Here is a 20,175-nt window from a genome sequence, read left to right as displayed (position 1 = left end):
TTTCACATTCAGGACAACAAAAAATTTGAAATATGTGTGAAGCAGTTTTTGCATGGCCATGTGTTCTTGGGGCTCTGCAGGGGGAGGACTTAGAAGAACAAACCAGTTGAAGTCCAATAAAATCTATTAGGAATTCAAGCTTCATTTACTAACTTCAAATCTTTATGTAGAACCAATTTATGGCATTTCATGGATGTAACACAAGCTTAAACAAGGAGAAGTGCTGGGTCTTGTGTTACTGTCACAACAAGCCCATGCAATGCTATAGGCTTTCAGAAGAGTGGCTGGAAAGCTGGCTATTGGAAAAAGAACTGTCTGCAGCAAGCTGAACATGAGCCAGAGTGTGCCCAGGTGGCCAAGAAGGCCAATGGCATCCTGGCCTGTATCAGCAATAGTGTGGCCAGCAGCAATAGGGCAGTGATCCTCCCCCTCTGCTTGGCACTGTTGAGTACTCAAACCCTGTGCTCAGTTCTGGGCCCCTCACTACAAAAGGAACATCGAGGTGCTGGAGCAAGTTCAGAGAAGGGCAATGGACTAGGGAAGGGTCTCGAGCACAAGTCCTGAGAGGAGCAGCTGAAGGAGCTGGGGTTTACCCTGGAAGAAAGAAGGCCCAGGGGTGACCTTATCACCCTCTACAGCTGCTGGAAATGAGTCTGTAGCCAGGTGGGAGTTGTTCTCTTCTCCCAAGTAACAAGTGGTAGGACAAGACAAAATGGCCTCATGTTATGTCAGGGGAGGTTTAGGTTAGATATTATGAAAAAAAATGTTCACCAAAAAGGTTATCAAGCACTGGAATGGGTTCCCCAGGGAATTGTTGGAGTCACCATCCCTGAAGATATTTAAAAGGTGTGCAGTTTTGGCACTTACTGGTGGAATTTGCAGTGCTGAGTTAATGGTTGGACTAGATGATCTTGATTGCTTCCAACCTAAATGATCACCTGAATCCATGATTCACTTCAAATAAAGACTAAAAAGTGATTCAGGCCTTAGGGTTCCAAAATTGAGCTATAGGAAATTACTTGCTGCTAAACCAGAAGTTCCCACTTTCTTCTTCAAGTTTATCTGGCATAGTCTTATTGTTTTAATAACAGCAAAATAAAAAAATAGAACAGCTGTGTTATCAAAAAGCATATACACCATGATGTTACAGTGTTGAATTAAGATGTTTTAATATCTATACAGTTACCACACAGCTTTGGTCTAAATGCCAAAGTGATAGTGTTTAAAGATAAACTAGGGTATTTTTCTTTAAATAGGCATTATATCAGTACTCATATGCAACTTTCTGAGCAATATGCAGGTCACCTCAAAGACTACAGCAACTGGCACTACATGATGCATGAAGAGATATGAATGGACATTGGTAAAATATATCAATTTCAGGCAGAAAAGTTCACTATGTTTTTGAGAGTTTATGCTTCTGCTGCTCAGAGAAACCATGACATCTTTCAGTTTAGAAATGAGAAAAGCAGGTCAAAGAGAAAAGGTGCTGCAATATAATAGTAGTCAGTATTTTCCATGTGAACAGGATGACTTGCAATTGAGTAATTAGCTCATTTCTGAGCCAGAAAAATTTTTACCAAGTTAATCTGGGGGTTGAAGCTTGCTTGTTTTGTTTGCTTGGGTTTACAATCCATTACCATTTGACTTTCATATAAAAATACATTTGCTTCCCCTACTAACCAGATTTTAAAAACCAAGCATGCTACATGAAGAGCCACCTACATGACAGAACAGATGACATTAACTAAAGAGACTAGGAACAAAAATTTATGCATCAGTTCTACAAAAGGTGAATCAACCACAGAGCTTCACACTTCAACCTCGGAAAAGAAACAAGATCTGATAGAAGAAAGAATACAGTTAAAAAATACATGATTTGCCTGGTGTGATGAGTAATATCAGGAACGACAGAATGAAAACATGCCTGCTGATCTTTGTGAATTATATTTTTAAACCACAATATGTTGAATGAATATTTTAATTGCTTTGCTGCTAAAAAAAAAAAAAGAGTAAGAATGAGAAAAAGTATTACTTTGTATAAAAAATCATTCTGTGTGCTACAATTCAGCTAAAGACTCAGAGGGCTCTGTCTCCATTCAGAGGGACTCTGTGCCTATGCTGTTTTTCCCACCCTTTCCCTTGTACACAACCAAGTGGCATATCATGCTCCTCAGCAGTTTATTCTGGGGATGCTCTCAGGTTTTGCTATCTTTTGCTCATTTCTAAAGGGAAATGTGTGGCTCTGCTACAATGAGACAGTATTCTTGAGCTGCACCTTCCCTTTCCAGTCACAGTAGCTGACAGCACACTAGTGTTCAGCTCATGCAGCTCCTCCTCTCCCAGGAACCTGAAGCCAGCAGCAGACTCAAGTGATTCAAAGATAGCTTCTTAAAAGCAAAGCCATTAAATATTAATCTAAAATGCATTTCTGTCAGAAAAAAGGGTAATACAACAGAAATGAAACGATTGTTACATAACACTTTACATAACTTGACAAAATTTCTTAAGTTTTACTGCAGGAAGAACTTACTCTTACCTGGGAAATACAAGATTTATTTTACAAACTTTCTTTGTATTTCCAAGCTCAGATATTTGGCAGAGTAACTGTGTCATGCTGGGAGAGATGGAGCTGATTGTTCCCAACTAGGAGCCCAGTTTCTTATGCTGTTTTTTATCTGGACTACCCTCTTGCTTTGTTGGTGGTTTGTTTTTTTTTTTTTTTTTACAACAAACCTTTATTCACCACAAGTTTCACCCCATCTATATAGATGTTTAAAACTATACTCTCCAGCAGGTTTAAGTATGCCTGACAAATTTTGAGACTGAGATGGATGTTATCAGGTTCTATTTAAATGTATGGAAATAGAGGCAAAGGAAATGAAATTATTTGTTAAAGTCATTTAGGGAGCTAAAAGCCACAGCCTGGAGGACAATTCTGACCTAGACTCCTGGGGCAGATCTCAGCTGAGTTAGTCACAGCTCCAGTGAATTCAGTACTGCTACTGCCAAATGTCTTTGCCAAGAATTCTGGGATGGATGGATGGGTAAGCAGCAATTTCCACCAATGGGGCATCAAATCCCAAATCCCAATTTGAAACTTCTGTCTCTTTCCTAACTTAAAATGAAGAAAACATTTCTTAATATAATATTTACTGACATATCAGTGGCCACTGCTTTGTTACATCTAAGAGGAAAAGAATATGCCAGAGTCTGTTCGCCTAGTAAAAACAAACAGTGGAAAACTTGCCAGGAAATACAGAGGACCAACTCTCTTCTCACACAGACCAGCCCCAAAGTAGCCACTTCTGAACTCAAAATAATGAGTTTCAACTCTCCAGCACAACTGAGTATGCCCAGTTGCAAATACCCATGTCTTGAATGCATTGTCTCCTTTTTACACCATCTTTTCTCAAAAATAAAAGAAGAGGATCAGAGGAGAAGGATTAACAATATTAACAAGGCTGGGTGAATCCATGCTGCGTTTTTTCTCATGACTCTCTTAATCCATGGATACCGGTAATTTCTGTAAGTTATTTTCCTTCTTTTTGCTCACTGCAAATATTTTGTGCATGTCTTTGGAAGACATTGTTAGAGAGCTGTTAAATACAGGGCTGCAATTAGAAATCTATGCCAATCAATGTGAAAACTGAAAGAACAGAGATTACATAAATTTTGGAAAAAAAAATTATTTCTATGGAAGAATGCACAGAGCTTCTTTCATCTGAGGAATCACGTGGGGTTTTTTTAGCAGGATATTTTCCTGCTAAAGTTGGTTCTCTGCCATTAATGTCCCTGTCTACTTGCTGGCCACAAGCACTTGACCAGCCCCATTGATGTCACAACACAGGCAGACAGGGCAGGAATAGGTGCCAGACTCTCTAGTACACAGATTGATAAAAGTGCACTCATGTCAGCTTGATGACAGAGTCTTCTCCTCTGGCATAGTATGAAGTTTTTTTGCATTACATCTGAGAATAGGCATTTGTATCCACACTATGAAAATAAAATTTAGATTCAAGAAGGGTTTCAGGCTGCTCCTGGAGGCAATGAAGATGTCAATTATGTTCCTAGTAAGGACACTTAATCTGCCAGGAGTTACATATGACCAGCCTGAAGCATATGTAGTGGTAAAAACAAGTCAGTAAGACATTGATAATATGTCTGAAACTATATTTATATATCTATATATAGATTATCTATATATATCTATATATCTTGATTACGGTAAGATTTTAGCATATGAATTCTTGATAGCTTGCTTTCTCAATTCAATAAAACAGATTGTCTGGATGTGTGGAAGAAAATGAAATGTAGGATGTGAAGGGTATGTAGATACTTGGAATGTACAGGCACCTGTTTTGTGAAGACATCTGCTCAATGGCTGTCCAGCATATAAACAGAGATGAGACAGGAAAAGTAATAAACCACACTGACATACACAAACACTGCAGAGCAAGAGACAACACCAAAGACCAGGTCTGGGAGGTCACTGCTCAATGGGCTGCTGAAGGAACCACTCCAAGGCTTGCAGAGGTTCAGCCTGAGCTTCATTAACTGGTAAAGTGGGCACACAGGGAGGAATGAATGGAAAGGTACTATGGTAAAGAGCATGCTGATGGAATTGTGGCAGTGTGCCAGACTCACAGGATGTTTAGCAGAAGGGCAAATATAGGAAAAGGGGGATGTTCCAAATGCATGGAGGAGGAACAACATGAGAAAATAGAAAAGGGCATGATGAAAGGGATTGATCATCTGTAAATAAATTGTGCTTCAGCATGCTTGTCTGGCAACACCCCTCATTTGATCACTGCTTCCTGTTTCATCTTCTTATTAATCCTAATTGCTAACAATGGCATAACACTAGTGAACATTTAGCTGGAATAGTGAGAAGAACAGGAGATGTGGGAAAGAGCTATCAGAGACACTGTGGTATCAAGGATAGATACCGGTGAGACCAGAGTGAACAAAATGTAGGTGAGCGACCTCTCTTCATACCAAGCTATGAGAAATCTGGCCCTGGAACCTGGCTATTGCTTATGGTTTTGCAACAGCAGAAGCAAAGCTAAAGCAAATAGATATTATCTGGTTTGACTCTCACTAAGGTTTTGAACTCTATTTTGAAATATATTCTTTGAAATCTGTGGAGTGAAAATTATTCTATTTCTCCCAGCAGCAAAGAAAAGAAGCAAAACCCTTTCTTTCAATCACTACATAATGGAAATTGCCTCTTGCATCCCTTGGAAGGCTAGAGAAAGTAGAGCCAGAGATACAAAAAGAAAGAAAAGTGAAGCTTCAAGTTTTAAACAGTTTAGCCAAAGACTGTTAGATAATGAAGTATTCCAAAACAGCCTAAAAATACTTCTGTGACAGAAACCAAAACACCCTTCCTCTTCTATTTATACTAAGCAAGTGGGTATCTGAGACATTGTTCAAATTTTGCCAGTAGGTATAACTGAAACATCCTTTTCTGCATTTAATTCTGAATACGCTGCCTTACAAAGTAAAATATAATGAAAACAAAAGAAAAGTAGGAATAGGTAAAAAAAACCTGTTAGACTGACAAGGTGATAAAGTGTGTTGTTAAAATAACACAATCTCCTCTTCCCAGTAAGACATTAAGTGTTCCACTATTAACAGCTCCACATTCCTAATTAAAAGATTAATTCATGGTTAGATGCTTACTTTCCACATTTTTCTTAATAATCACTATTGAGTAACTCTTCATCCAAAGGAGGCAAAGGAAATCTAACAACAATCAATTTTTTCTACACATCATAGATATTAACTGCCAGTTTAATTGACATAGAACACTGCATCATCTGCCACTTATTCTGTGACATTTCTGCTATTAAGAAAGCATGTTTTAATATATCAAAATACAAATATTTAAACACACAGAATTATTTGTAATGCCACATATAGAACAGAACTAAAAAATAACTGGCTGCGAGCACAGGTGATACTATGTATCCAATAATTGCCAATTTAAAAGGACAATTCAGATTAAGTCTGCTCCTGGAAGTAATTAGTAAGAATTGGTTTTAATGTTGTTAGGTACTTTTTTTTTTCCAACCAGCAGGGCAAGCGCTAACTACTTCACATGTCAATGGATTTTGAGCAACTCCACCAGTGTTGGAAGGAGAAGCTGCAAGAGCCAAACCAAATTCCCAAGTATTTTTAAATGGTAGCAGCCTGTGTAGTGAGACACTCTGACTACAGCCACTCTGCTCTTCTCAGGCTCACTGTGTGTGCTGACTGGTTTGCCCACACGGACCAGGGCACTGCAGCAAAGGCCAAGACAGCTGCACAGCAACTTGACTGCACTGACTGTTTATCCACAGTATCCATGGAGTTATTGTATTTCTTCATGTTTTTACTGCAGTTACAAATTCTCTCAGTTATTTATCTTTGCCTTGTTTCCATTACTAAAATGACTTCCATCTAACAGGGAAAGAACCACACTATTTTTTTGGAGAAGAGTTTGGAAGACAAGCAGCCCCACTGCTAGCTAGTTTCAGAGGGCTGACTCCTAGAACTTGAAATGGATGTGAAGGAGAGAAAAAAACTCATCAGAACCGAATAAGGGAATAATATTTAGTGCAGCACATCTCTTAAGACAAATATACTGGTTCAAACTTTAAGTCCTCTCCATTATTGCTTCTGATGTGCCTAAGGAACAGCAGGTAGACAATGCAAAATCTGTACATTGCAGATGCACCTGAGATTTATTACAGACAAATTTACCTGTAACATCACAAGGTAATTTAGCCTCATTAGTGAAGTAATTTGCTACAGGTTTAAAAAAGTGCTGAGCAATTTCAGCTGAAAATAGAGCAGAATGTTATGCAAATTACTGCATTAACTGCAAAGTTTAATTTGTTTAAGGTATCTAAATCAGGGTGTGGATGTAGGTCCCATTTAAGAATAGCTTTCTCATTAGGAATTTTTAGATCAGATACAAAGGTAACATAAAGCTGTGAACAGGCATAATGTGAATAAATTCAACTACCCGTATATATACAATGTTATGCTTAAAATTAAATAAGAATTGCTCCCTCTGTGTTAAACTGCACTGCGTGGAGAAGGATGGGGATCTTTTTTTCTGTGTCTATAGAAACCAGGTGGGTGTTTGGTGGAAAGGTTGTGTGACGTGAGGATGAAAAGCATGGGATCAATATGCAGGAGCTTTTTTTTCAGGAGTGGGTATCTTATTTCTGTTACTGAGTACAGATTTTTTTCCCTGTGTCTCTTAAGTGACTTCTTTAGATCTTGGGATCTATGTCTGGGGTTGACAAAGGGTCAAAACCATTTTCTGAACAAGAGGAGACTCAAAATCATGTTCTAAAATTGTCCTGAGAAGGTATGAATAAATGTGTTGCTTTCTCAGTCAGTAAGCCTTAATGTATTCTGCTCTGTGACACATCTTGTTTTTCATGCTTGGTAGGAAGGCTATACCTATTATAAATCAAAGTTTTCATGTGATTTTACAAAAAAAAAAAATCTCTGGGTAGGCATGAGTTACCTGTAATTGTAAAGCACTTTAATACTTTCAAAAACCATTACATTTGAAGGACAACAAAAGTATCATACTCTAATCATGAAGGGCTAGTGGGATCTTCCAAATAACGCTTCTAACTGCAAGCACAGAGCTGACCTTTAGTGCTTGTCTGAGAAAGCATCAGAAAAGCAATTTTCAATCCCACTGTTGAAGGCAATATCTCCTAAAATTAACAGATTGGCACTGACCTATAATTATATACTGAGGAACACACATAAATATGATAAAATACACACATGCCAAAGCCCTCAATAGGTATTGTAACTACTTGGTACTGATTCAGGGTCTTTGTTTTTCAAAAAATGCACAATGCTAAAGCAGGTTCAGCAGTATGCACTTCATAGACAGTGCAACAGCAATATTAATTTAGGATGCAAAGACATTGGCATTACTCAACCAATCAACTGATTTAATACTGTCTGACATGAAATGAAAAATTATGATTAACACCAACGGTTTGGATCATTTACTTTCCGGTATTTAAAAATGATTAAGAACCTATTTGGGAATGAAGGTTTACATTTATTATTGATGAAAAAACTGACATATATACTTCAACTAAAAACATGCCAGTATTCCTATAACCAGATACCTAGTGAAGTTTAAGAAGATAAAGAAAATTCAATTTTTTTAAATGTAAAGCAAAAGCAAGTTTTTAGAGATAGCAGTATGTCACTTCTTCAAAGATTTTAACAGCAATAGGGGACATTACCTCAGCGATGTACGAAAATTTCTGAAGCTGTAGTTCACTCTATTCAGTTAAGGATATCATAAATGGGATTTAGTCAATGTGAACACAAATATTATCTTGGAACAAGATGGTCACCAGTAAGACCAAAGAAAATGATTTTTTTTTTCAGTCATTTAAGCCCAAAAAATGAAACACCTCTGACATTTCAGCTCTAATTGGAAATTCGAAAAGTTCCTTTTTTGATACTTGCTGTAGTTATCTCAGTTTGCCTCACAGAATAAACAAAAGGCCTCTTCTCAGATTAAAACTACATTTACAGTTTCTTACGTTGAGCATCATACCTGATGATCTCTGTTCACAGGATATTCTGTACTGATTTCAATGTGAGGTGTTCTCTTCTTAGAAATTATGTATTATCCTTCAAAGAATCTCTCAGTCACATGAGACTCATATGTCTGTTTCACACTTCTGTCCTGAAGTATTCTGGGAGCAAGCTACTCCCTCAAGAGCTAATGAACGCATTCTAACAACATCCCTCCTTGGTAGGAAGTTCTGCTAATAGAATAGAACCCCAGGCACATAAAATTTAAATCCTTGTCTAAGTTCAGAAAGGCAGGCTATGACCTGCAGTTTAAGAGTTTCAGTGAAGCAGAAAGCTGCACTGCAGAATCTTTCCCCAATCTCCACATTTACATGAGTTTTATAAATTAAGTAAAAGTCAGCACAAGTGAACACCTGCCTCATAGCTAACACACTTTGTATTACCCACAGATCTATATGCAAAATTATATATATATATATATATATATATAAAAGTATGTATTACATAATACATGAGTGTGTGCGTATGTGCATATAAATACATACATAAATATATATATGCACTGGTTTCAAGGTGGGCATTTCTGTTTTAGAGCCTTAGGTCTTCTTATGACTCTACAAACCTGTGCCTTCTGCTGCCACCATTCTCAGTAGCTTAGTAACAGCCATCTCTTTGTATTTTTAAACACATTTTGAAGATCAACTGCCGGTCTTTACCTTAAAAGTTTGGCAGGTCCTTTTGGCAGGGCTACGATTTTCCTTATTGAAATCATTTTGCTGCCAACCTTTTTAGTAGAAGTATGTTGAGAAAGCACCAAATTACAGATATTGACATCAATCTAGGTTATTTTATTTCTATATATAGTGTCCAAAGTCTTACTATGGCTTGCTGGATGATGAGAACAGTAATAAAAAATATGCTCTACAATAGGAAAGTGATCCTCTGCATTCACACATCAGCCCAATAAATCAGAGAAGTAATTGGCAGGAGAGTTATGAATAGAAAGAAATCCATGGCATACACAGTAGAGCACCATACTGCTTGAAAAAGCTGCAAATGTATTTATTATCCATTCAAAATGTCATACTGCCTATGTCAAATGGCATTGTTTTTCAGTGAATTACTCTTCTTTCCCTACCACTGAATATTTTCAAATACAAAAGATGAAGCTTTTGGAAATGTTTTGATACAACATGCTTTCCTCAGACCAGTCGAGAGAGGAACAGTACAGTGAAATGCTCTTTCTGTGTCTGCTGCACACCACAGAAAGTAGCACAGAGGCATTCATCTTGCACACATAATACTGCTTTTTTTTTTTCCTCTTCTAACTGCATGAAAATAATTTTCACCAGATATTCACGTCTGATTTTTTTTGCTTATCAAATTCATTGCCTGAAATTCTCTTCTAGGTGCTTATTCTGGCTGCCCAGAGATGAAAAAGATAGAAATCTTTAGCCAGTTTCCCATCTCCAGTGAGGCAGACATTGTAGAAGTGAATGTTAAACCCAGATAAACAGGGAGTCTTGGTTCTTGTCTAGACACACTCCCTTCAGCCTGCAAGAAGACCAGAACCAGGCCCCTAAACAGCAGCAGAACAGAGGTCAAAAGCTGCATCCCAAAGATGTTTGTGAACAGCTGCTACCAGTTTCCACTGTAGTAAATAAACAGCGGAGTCCAAAGAGCAAAGTTACAATATTCAAATAAAACATGGACATTTGTTAACTACTACTACTACTTAAATATATATAAAATTTTGGCTCTCTTTCACTCTAAATAATTGTTGCTGACTATTACTATCATAGAAAAACCTTAGACAGAAACTTCTTGGAAGAATGGGAAAAATACTGTCCTTCTGGTTATTCCCTGGAGGAGGAACAACTGGGAAGTGGGAGGGGAGAAACACAAAAGCAGTATAAAGCAGTATTGAGATGAAAACACCAACATACATTCTCAATATTAAGCCCATTATTTTGTAAAATAATATTTTAAGTCACCTTGTAAATTTGTTTGATTCAGTCTCTCTTCAAGATGAGAAAGAATAATATGTTACAAAACTACTGAAAACAGGAAGGCAAGAAAAATGTCTAATTTGTGCTTATCCAGCATTAACTAAAAAAAACCCAACCACAGCTAGATGTCCCATCACATTTATGAAATAATACACTCTTAGTTACTTCTTTTTAAAATCATGCCACTTTACATGACTAAAGTTTTTTTCCAACAGAAATAATTTTGAAATGAATGCCATAAACACAAAGTATTCATCAAGATCCTCAGAAGAGCAGAGGACTAGAAAACAAGAACTGGTCCCAGAAATCTACCACTACTTTGTTGTGCAATCTTCAGTTAACTTCAGAACTTAATATCCTAAATCTGCCATTACCCCTTATAAGCAAATGTTACTCCTGCGGGGCTTGTAATTAATTCATTTATTGAACAAATGGAACATTTTCCTAATCTTAAATGAAGTGAAATATATGCCAGGTACACAATAAATCATTATTATAATTCAGGCACAGTATCTTGATGATGAAATCAAGAATAATCAGAGTATAAAATGACACTTTAGTGCTACAGAAAGCAGATATTATGGGGACACAGCATAGCACTCAGTGACAATCATTAATACTCAATCTTAATCAGAGTAAAGACTGTGCACAAAACAGAGATGCACTCTCTCATCAGAAAAGAGAAATATAATTAAATGGTATTGTACAAGAAAGGTGGCAAAACTAAATACAGAAATGCATTCAGAATTGCTTCTGAAAGCATGACTGTCATTTAAATACCAGATAGAAGGTACATTTTTATGCTTTTTTCCTGTGAAAAAGTGAAATAATTTTTCCTGGAAGTTACTACCAAAATAAAGACAATATATTAGGAAGAAAAAATAAGAGTGATATACTTTCATAAATATTATTTAGTAACTCAGTGTTGGTCTCTAGACCAAGAAACATAATTACAATACTTTATGTGAAGTGAGTGAAATTGGGTTTTTATTAGCACTGTAATTAAGACCACTCATATTTAGATGGTCTTAACAGAGTTAACATAGACTATTGTGTCAAGACCAATGTAGCCATTTCTGCCTCACCTGTTCTAGTTAATAGTAAAGAGGAAAAATTTTCAGCCACAGGCTTGTACTATATGCAAAACTGAAAGAGGAGAGAGGGTATCATGGAGATGGCATAAAGGGACATCCAGAGCAGAGATATGAAACACTTCAAACTGGCACTGTAGTTACTGAAATGCTGTCATATAAACTGTCTTGTACACCTGTCAATAGAGAAGAGCTTGAAGCGCAGATATCACTGCTCTGCTCAGGAGAAACAGATCATTTATATCCGCCTGTCTTAACAGAGAAAGAGAATTCAAGCTACTGACTGCTGGAATGAATAAAATGGAAGGGAGTAGAGTGATCACGAGTGATTACACAGTGCAGAAGATGGGATCAAAAAAAAAAAAGAAGAAGAAGAAAATCAAAACCAAGTAGCAGTAGCACAAAACAAGGGCTAGTCTACTACTAAATTTTCTAAAAAAATTCTGTGAAAAGGAAGTGGGACAAGCCATAGTTAGTGCATCCAAATGATGGGATTTTGATCATGTGAGAATAAAAGGACATAATTTCTATTTCAAACAAAAAGCGGACTCATTTTTCAGCTGTCACAGGTATTTTAGAGATCTTCCAATAGAACATGGGAAAAGATATCTTCAGCCCCTATATCCCACTTCAAATTAGTGAGACTGCAAGAATACCACAAGATGCACGATGCCAGGCAAACTGCCTGCCCATACAAAGTGATGGAATAGGAAATTCCTTGTTTTGCTGTAACAAATGAATTCCTTGGTTTGCTTTCCTAGTGTGTGTAGCTTTTACTCTCCTTTTTAAACTGCCTTTATCACATCTCTTGAGTTTTTTCCCTTTTTTCACTCCTCCATCTCACTGTGGGGAACTGAGCGAGTGGCTGCGTGGGGTTTAGCTGCTGGTTGGGGTCAAACCATGACAGAGGAACAGCCCTCACAAATGTTTTCACCCTGAAGCCATGTAGGAGTTGATATTGACAGACTGTTGCCAACTTACAACTCTTAGGAAGAATAAAAGGAAATAATAATAATAATAATAAATAAAAAAAAACCCATCCCCATTTACAAGAGTGCCCATCATCATGCAGGGCTAAAAATGGGCCACGGGTTTGAAACTTAGTAAAATTCTTTCACTATAAATTTTTTTTATTTCAAGCACATTTATGTGTACAGCTTTTACTTAACATATTCATTATTTGTGACACTCACATATTTAACCCTTTATCTTCTCTGTCTGATGATAATGAAACATAAATATGAGGGTTTTTTTTTTCCATGTCACAGCACAATATGAGTGTATTTGAGCCATAGGTATGCTAGAGAAAGTTACAACAATGGATACTCAAATTAATTGTTCCTGTCACAGTTTGGGTTTTGTAATTATCAACTGCCCAGTTGACCAAATGTCATTTAGTAATTACAGGTCAGTTTTTTTACACTTGAAGTTACTTCTCATGTAAGGTACATACAGTACACCAGAAATACCGTAACAGTGCTGCCTCTCTTGGTTGAAATACATTCTTTAAGTAGTTCAAACGCTCTTTGGAAAACTAACATTAAACTATAAATAAATTCTGAGGTAGAATGAAAAATGGCATTCCTCATGCTAAAGAACAAAACCCTTGATCATAGCGGGACAAGGAGTAATCATGTATCTATTTGTATGCCTTGTCTTCCTTGTCTTACTGTGAAGAGCGAGACTCCCTGGTGTTGCTGATGGTTCTGAGTGGAAGTTACACCTAACTTTCTCTATGTAAAATCATATCCTTGGTAACAAGATGCCAAGAATGGAAAGCCTTGTTGCAGAAACTATTTCAACAATGCAAACTAAGACAATTTACAAAAGATAAATCAAAGGATCATTTCCAAAAATGCTTTGAGAGAGAGATCGAAGTATAAAAAACCCAAAACAAGCAGTATTTTGTCTTTGAATATTTGACAGTAAATAACCCATCAATAAATCTACCAACCTTTACTGCAAAACTATATACCATCTGTTAATTGACTTCTTAGAAAACCAGAGATCAGTAAGAACCTGAAAGGTAAGTCTTGTAAAATCATCAATGAGGGTTTAGAAAATAAATAAATAAATTAAAAAAAAAAAAAAAATTCAAAGACTGTTTCTGGGTATGCCACTGGTTGCTACTTTACTTCATTTAATTCCTACCAGTAAAAACTACACAGAAAGTGTATTGAAAATGGATTGCTTGACGTCTGCCTGCGGAGATGAATACAGCTGCCCAGGGGGATGGAGGCACAGACCCAAACTCTACTGCAGTAATCCAAACACAGGTAAGTAAAAGTATGAACATCTTAGTGTTCATTTTAGTAATCAGGTACAGGCAAGCACCTTTTAATATAAAAAATCATCACTACAATAGGAAATTCCTTGTGAAGCCACTGAGGGAAGTAATTTCTCAAACTGTGAGATTTTACCCATAGAGTTATTTTAACATATGAAAATTATGGTTATCGAAGTACTAACAAAATGTTTATCACCAAACAGGGAAGTAAAATTTCTCCAAAGGTATACAGGTGTTGTCTGCATTAAAATGCACTCAACAAATGCTGTAAAGTCTCTCTGCAATTACTTTTTTTTTACTGCATTACGTTTCAGTATTACCTGTGTGATACTTCTTTCATTTAAATGAAATACTATGTCTATATCTTCTTGTATGCAGAGATTAAAGGAGTTCTCATAATGTGTTTAATGGAAAACTGACAGTATCACCGGTGTACAAGCCACATTCCAGCCTTTAACTGAAGAAATTTTAGAAGTAAAAGGAGAAGAGCAAGGCTATATATGGGAAAGTGAATTTAGAACTATAATTCTTATTCAAACACATACAGAAAAAAAAAGGAACATAAAGTTATTGTGTTAGAAAAGTCCTTTAAGATCAAGTCCAGCCATTAACCCAGCAGCATTGCCAAGACCACCACCAAACTATGTCCCCTAAGTGCCACATCTACATGACCATCCCTTTTACCAGCTCTGCTGACCTTCTCTAGACACGTTCCAGCAGTTTGATGTCCTTGTATTCAGGGGCCCAGACGTGGACTCAGCACTCAAGGTGCAGCCTCACCAGTGCTGAGTGCAGGGGGACGGTCACTGCCCCCATCCTGCTGGCTACACTATTGCTGGTACAAGCCAAGATGCCATTGGCCTTCCTGACCAGCTGGGCACACTGCTGGCTCATGTTCAGCTGCTGTTGACTGGCACCACATGTATGGGTCCTTTCCTGCTGGGCAGCATTCTAGCTTTTCCAGTAACTCTCTTCCCCAAGCCTTCAGCATGGTCAGGTAATCAGTTTTCTTTGACTATCCTTATGGAAACAGAGAAGAATCTCACGGAACACTGTAGAATTCAAATCAAGGTACCCTCTGAGGATGACGTGAGCACTTCCAATCACCCTTCTGGATCCTTCAAATACTATGAAGATTTCTGTCAGTCAGCATATCTAAAAGCAACATTAGGGACTGTTTCTCCATCACCCCATACTAAGTGCAAGTATTCCCTGGGAGAAAACCATGCTAGAAACAGGCATGTACGTATCCTTGATCATCAAGAATCTAGCAGTGCAATGGATGACATCAAAGTTACTACAACAATGCAACTATGTGTATCATAAAGAAGATAAACAAGAGACTAATGGAGTTTAAGTCCAGTGCCTGATATGTGAACAAGTAAGGTACTGTGCTGAAAGGGTGCTGGGCACAGTCTGAAGAACTCACAGAAGAAGATGTAGCAACACCTTTAGTTTAATGACAAAACGAATGTGAATGATGGGCTTCAGCAAGATGGGAAAATAGATGCTTTCAGCGTGCAGTCATTCAGTTTTTACAACTCCATGTGATAGTGTCTGGACTGATCCTTTTCTTCTGAAGGGAGTTTATAGAAATGATCTCCAAAATAAAGAGGACACTGTCCAATTCAGCAGTATTTATTAAGGATGCAAGGGAAGGCTTCAGGCAGGACAGTGCAGCAGTTGCAGTTCTTTTATTTGGCATCTTTGAATTATTTTCTTGAGACGAGAATCTCAAGTGTTGTGACTTTGCTGGCAAAAATTAATTTCCTAGCTTGAGGAAGGGAATCATTGGTGCCAAAACCCCTGAGTGACCTGTTACACCTCTGTAGCTGATGGCAGGCTGCCATTTTCCATGAGAGCAAAATGGTGTTGGCGTGTGAAACTGCACAATTCAATCCTTTTATATGGTGACCTCATACAAAGGAGGAAAATGTCATTATAGGAAGAAGAAAATGCTGTGGAAGAATGAATCCTGTGTTTAATAGAATGTGCTCTTTTAAAGAAATGTTCTCTGCAGAGTATTTTAAAATGCTTCTCCTTTCCTATATCCTCTGTCTGTTCCTTCTTGGCATCCAGGAGCAGCTACTCTGGCTCTGCTCACAATCTCACCATTGTGGGTGTAAGAGCCTCTCCTGAGGAGAAAAATGCCATCTGAAAGGGTCTTCTTGTGCTCTTCTGTCTGATAAGCTTTGCATTTGCTTTCAAAATATCTGATCAAAACTTCTTCCCTCCTTCCCTTTTCCCTTTTAGTTACATTCTTCACTGTAACCAGTGAAAGAATAATTTATATAAGAATTTATTGAGTATTCTGAGATTCTCAATTTTGGAATTACTATGCCTAACTGTAATGGGCTGCCTGGCAATTTTTACAATCTTTAGACTTTTGCCCCCCGATGTTCCCTTCTACATATGTGTCACCTTCAGTGGTTATTGGTCACTATTCAAAAGGAGATGAAAAATATAACTATCAAACAATAGCAAAAAATAATCCAATTTCTTCAACTGCATTCTAATGTCTGCTGCACCACATAAGCACCCAGGATAGGGAATAAAATAAAGGCAGAGAATGAGAAGCACTACTGAGAACATGTATAGCACCTGCCTTGCAGTCAGCAAGACTCAAAGAGACTCAGGAGTAGCATTTGTGAAAAACTTTCAGATTAGAGCAGCAGTTACAACTGTACTTTGAAATAAAGACTTGCACTGAATGGTTCTGAGAAGCATAGAAGTACCTATGAAGGTACTTCTTTAGCACCTGCGAGAAGTAACACCACCGTCTTTATCAATGGCCAGTGTTTATTGCTTTTACCTATTCCTGTTCTGCTGTGATTAGGGCTGACAAGTGAAAAATAAAAATTCTTCCAGAAATATAAAACCTAATTCACTCCAGAAGCTGGGTTTATTCTGTGAGAAAGAAAATTACTTCTGATAACCTTAGCATCCAGCCTGGGACATCTTCACATAAACAGTTACCAACTTTGTCTGAAGTACTTTAAAATAGAGAAGGGGATTTGCAGACCTCATTGCTATGTAAGACTGAGCGGGACATTTACACTGATGCAGCAATAAAAGCACATTTCCAGTAACATCACCAAATTCATAAGCACACCTATGATCAATGTGCTCTAGAAATAACACCTACCATAAAGAACATGGTCGGGAAGGGAAAAATAGCTCTAGTTTCCCTAGCCATGCATCCAACATTTTTGACCAAGCATCTTTTTCTCTGATGTTTTCTGGAGAGCATTTCCACTTCCTTTTCTTGAGGGGAGGGTTCAGAAGAAGCAAGGGGTAGTGTTTCACACTTCAGCCACAGAAATTGAAATATTTTAGAAGATAAAAACAAAATGGTAAAAACCATAGAAGATACTAGGAAGCTCAGAAATGCATACAGTCACAGCTGCTATTTTCTATTTGTGTCTACATTTTAGGTGACACTCTTCCACAAAAGGAATATAAGGTACGCTTTTGTCCTACATGAGGAGAAATTTTATACATAGCCCACTAATTTATGAGAGTAGGACAAGTCTGCCACTATACTAAAACAAAACTGGAAGACTGAAAGAATGGTCAGGTTCAGAGGACAGATCATTAATCATCTTTTGGGGCAGGTGATACAGTATAAATCATGTTTAAAAGAATAATAAAAAAATAAGTATTTCAGAATACTTATTTCCAGAAACTATTTCCAGAAAAATTTCCAGGATGAAATAGCCATTAATTACAGTGTGAGAATTCAATGCTCAATACTGACAAAGGTAAGAGAACTTTTTTTCCCTGTCAGGTAACTCCAGAGTTAAAATTTTAACAACTGCATTACATTTCAAATTCAATACAACCAGATAAACAAACTAAATTGTTGTATAGTATTATTCTTTCTGTGTATGCATGATCAAGTGTACATTAAAGACTAACACTTAAAAAAATATCTAGTGAATTCCATTTGCCTTTTCCTCAGTGCCTGTCAGGCACACAAAATAGCAGCAGCTATTCTTTATTTACATATATTTATGTTTGTCCTTTCTCTAGGATTTGAAAGACCACCAAGACAGTTTCTTATCTTTAGCCCAAGTCCTTTGCTATATTAAAGCTAGGTATTTCGTCAAAGAGCTTTCTCTGCTTCAAAAGAATTTTTTGGAATTTTTTTGCTCTATAATCTCAATAAGAGATTGTAAGGAAAATATGCTGTATCCTGGTGCTTTTTTCTTTGTGTCAGAGCTGGCAAGATTCCCTGCAATCATGTGCAGCAGGACTGGAATGCTACTATCATGAAGAAGGAATTCAGTATTAAATGTGGTCATTCTCAGACAGAGGAGAACTGGCCACAACACACAACTACAACAGAAATACTTTGCAGAAAAGAAAATTTTGGTATCAGTTTCTAATATTTAGGTGTTAGTTCAACTCATAATCCAGACACATCCTTAACAGTTATCACAGGAGTTGTCCTGGGCAGGTTTAACAGGACTGCTCAAGTTCCTCTGGCTAGATATATACCTATGAAGAATCTGAGATACCTGTTGTGATATCTCCTTATCAACAGGATTTTGAACTCTCACAAAAAAGGCTCCTTGAGAAACTGATTCAGTGGAAGGTCGAGCAGGCCCTAGGCACACTACTGAGCCATTTGGGTACACCCTGATCCAAAAAAGCAAGCACAGAAAATGTTTCAAGTGCTTACAACAGAGGTTGGTACATAGATAGGTACAGACAGAGACAAAATCGTTTGATAATGTTGGGTGCTTTAGGCTGAAAAGCTCCACAAAGCATTAGGAAAGTATACAATACATCCCATTATTTTGTTGTCTCACAAAAATCCAAAGTACCAGTTCTTAGATGAACTGTTTTAAGAAAGATACTTTGGTTTGCTTCCATAGCATTTTATGTTATTACATAGTGACGAGTATATAAAAGTCCTGAATAATAACAAATGAAATGGGGGAATCCTTGTTTTATCTGCTATCCTTTCTCACAGAAGAAGCTCATTATGCTGCCTAGTGCTCTACTGTTGTATTTACCTACCTTCACCCTTCCAGCTCATGAGCCTGAAGCTTACAAAGGCTGATGTCAAAAGGCTGCTGGGATGGGTGAGATCAGCAATGATCAGACACATTTTTTCCTATATGGTTAGCAACAGAAATGAAACCACCTGCCTCCCTTAAATGGGACAGCTACTTGAGGGGTCTCAATCTATGGCTAACAGGAGACAGCAGAGATTGTGCAATGAGTAAATTGATCTAATAATTTAACTCTCTATCTCAGAGATTTATCAGTTCTTTTACTGAAAAACTTATTTCTGAACTTTTTTCTCTCAAGTACAGAGAGAGCACGCAGTTAAAATTTTTAGTGATACCTGCACCAGAGTTCTCTTCTCCAGTGCACAAACATTCCTCACTTTACATTCATGCAATTTTTTTTTTTTTTAACTATATCTAAGATGTTTGAAGTGATGTTTGTAACCTTTGTTTGTTTGCAGTTCTGCCAGCAGACTACATGCTTACTCACTAAGGAATTTCCTGAGCATGAAAAAGCTGCAAGAGAAGGTTCTATAGTGGGATAGATCCACAGAGTGGGTTGTGCTGAGGGTGAGGAAGATTAAGTACTGGCAAGTCAGCATCACTGCACAGCTCTGACAAATAAGCAGTAGCAGAACTTGATCTCAGTTTACCTTTACATGCCAGGTTAAAAGGGGCCAGTACAGACACAGATTTATGTGCACACCACATGTCCCTGATTAGCAGTGTCTCTGAGAGGGCCAGGGGAAGCAGCTGGGGCTCCTAACGGCTTCACTCATTCAATTTTAATTGACTGCTGTGTGTTTGTCAGATCCCTCAGAGCTGCCTTCCTTCTGTTTAACTTGTGCCAAAAGCTGTACTGGTCCCATTAACCACAGGGAACAAACAAGAAAGAAGTACCTGTCAGCTGCAGGTACAGAACAAGCTCTATACTGAAGTCTGAATTACATTTTAGATACAATCTACACTGGATTCCAAGACCATAGACAAATGAGCACCATTCAAGCTGCAAACACAGCCAAATTAAACCTATTCATACAATTATGCATTAAAGGATGCTTTGATTTAGAAATTTCTTGATTTTCATATTCTGTGTTTGTATTTAGTGTCTAGATGCCTCTCAGAGAACCCTAAGGAAATGCCCATGTGTTTCAGAGAGATCAAGGCTACACCAGTAGCTGATTACTGAACAACTA

General features: G+C 37.5%; 1 protein-coding gene across 11 annotated transcripts in view; it reads right to left on the bottom strand.

Annotated features, from left to right (window-relative positions):
* The window catches only part of CTNND2 (catenin delta 2), a 631,469-nt gene that overhangs the window by 141,120 nt on the left and 470,174 nt on the right, over nt 1–20,175 (bottom strand). The window lies entirely within an intron of this gene.

Source organism: Vidua chalybeata, chromosome 1, assembly GCF_026979565.1.
Source record: "Vidua chalybeata isolate OUT-0048 chromosome 1, bVidCha1 merged haplotype, whole genome shotgun sequence".
Lineage (NCBI taxonomy): Eukaryota > Metazoa > Chordata > Aves > Passeriformes > Viduidae > Vidua > Vidua chalybeata.
Note: the sequence above shows the minus strand (reverse complement) of the source record. Positions and strands in the feature narration are given on the sequence as shown.